Source organism: Musca vetustissima, unplaced genomic scaffold (genome assembly GCF_032173495.1).
Source record: "Musca vetustissima isolate MV318-11 ecotype Yass unplaced genomic scaffold, APGP_CSIRO_Mvet_v1 utg123825, whole genome shotgun sequence".
Taxonomy (NCBI): Eukaryota; Metazoa; Arthropoda; class Insecta; order Diptera; family Muscidae; genus Musca; species Musca vetustissima.
Window position 1 is genome coordinate 1 of NW_026881525.1, and position 2,009 is coordinate 2,009.

Consider the following 2,009-nt stretch of genomic DNA (forward strand, 5'->3'; position numbering starts at 1 on the left):
ATTCGTTACCACAGCTGGTTAATGTATACGTTATTTATTCAATAGATTACAAATACATTTTGAAAATAAATTGGCTTGACTATCTCAATAGGATTATACACTAAATACAATTTTGCCAAGGTATTTGCATGTTTTTCATTAATCGTTCAAAGACCAACACAATCATTCATACCCATTATCCCCAACCTTTATGTCTCGTATTCTCAACTCATTATCACCGTGGCTGGGATCCCTTCCTTGTTCTATCGATATCGCTTAGATCCCGCAGATTATTCCTGTTAAGGTTTTCAAAAGAATGCAATATCACATTATAATATTTTTACCGAACCTAGATTAGTTTGGTCTTAACTGTACATACCTTATATTTTTTAAGAAAACCAAGATCAAGTATGAATATACAATTTGTGGCAATTGAGTTAGTCGTTTCCTCTATACATCTTCGAAAATACAAGCTTTTGACATATCAGTTCAATCAACTAAACTTAATACTTAATAACCCATAGAGAATAAAAAAAGTTTCGTTTGAAAAGTCAAAAACGGCTGTATATATTTTACTGAGATTTTTACAGTACCTTATGCTACCCAATAGAAAGAATGCTGGCTAGATGAAATCCTAAAATTCCCCGCGAATGTCGAGTTATACCATCAAAAGTATTCCCAACTCTGAAATAACATATCTTATATCTTAAGAAGGGTTACAGATTCCTACTTCAAAATTTGCCTCAGTAAATTGGTTACAAATACGCATTATCACTATAAAAATTGGCGTGGAACAATGAGGAGAACTTACTCTCAATTGAATTTAATTTCTCTATATACATATAGAAAAAAGAAACGCTTTTGGTTTTAGACACAAAAATCGCTGAATTGACTGGCAAACATTTTTGCAATCAGTCATGCCATCCCATGGAAGTAAGATAGGCAAAATAAACTTCCAAAATTCCGCGATTTCCAAGAGTTAAAGCATAAACCGTAATCATACATCTGAACTAATATTCATTTTCTATGAACATATTAGAATATCTTGAATAAATCTGTTCATAAAAGTATGTATGTATGACACTCAAATAAGTACAAATCATATTTTTTTGCTCAATTATGTTATTATCAGTAATGAGAAAAAACCACCAGTTCAGTAATTTCGCGAACGTCTGCTGTTATTTCTCCATTATCTTCACATATTTTAATAAAATTTGTGTAAAATGAAAATTATTGACATTACAATTTTTACATTTTGTCATTTTGGAAAAAAATCAGTTAAGGAACTTTTTTTGTTTTGATTTTCAATAATTCTGCAGCCATTGGGGAAAATAAATATGAATTCAATAAAAGTATGAATCAGCAATAATTGGGAGATATCGAACATGTATAGAGGAAACGACTAACTCAATTGCCACAAATTCTATCTTCGTACTTGATCTTGGTTTTCTTAAAAATACTAAGGTATATACAGTTAAGACCAAGACTAAATCTAGGTTCGGTAAAAATATTATAATATGATAATGCATTCTTTTGAAAACCTTAACAGGAATTATACTGCAGGGATCTAAGCGATATCAATTGGAGCAAGGAAGGGATCCCAGCCAAATAATGAGGAATCAGTTGAGAATACAGACATAAAGGTTGGGGATAATGGGAATGAATGATTGTGTTGGTCTTTGAACGATTAATGAAAAACATGTAAATATTGGAAAAAATATATTAGTGTATAATCCTATTGAGATAAGTCAATCAAAATTTGTTTTTAAAAATGTGCTTGTAATCTATTGAATCGAATAACGTATCCATAACCAGTTGTACGATATAATTACTGATATTACACTACGAAATATCTATAGCCGAACAGTAATCTTCGAATTAGGCTACTATAAAACCTATATCATAGCTTTTAACTGCATATAACTTTCCCATGTTAATCACTTTAGAAGGGGCAGCGAAGCGCCACGGGTCCAGCTAGTTTAATATAGAGTGCTTAAAAAAAAAAAAAAAAAAAAAAAAAAACAAATGGT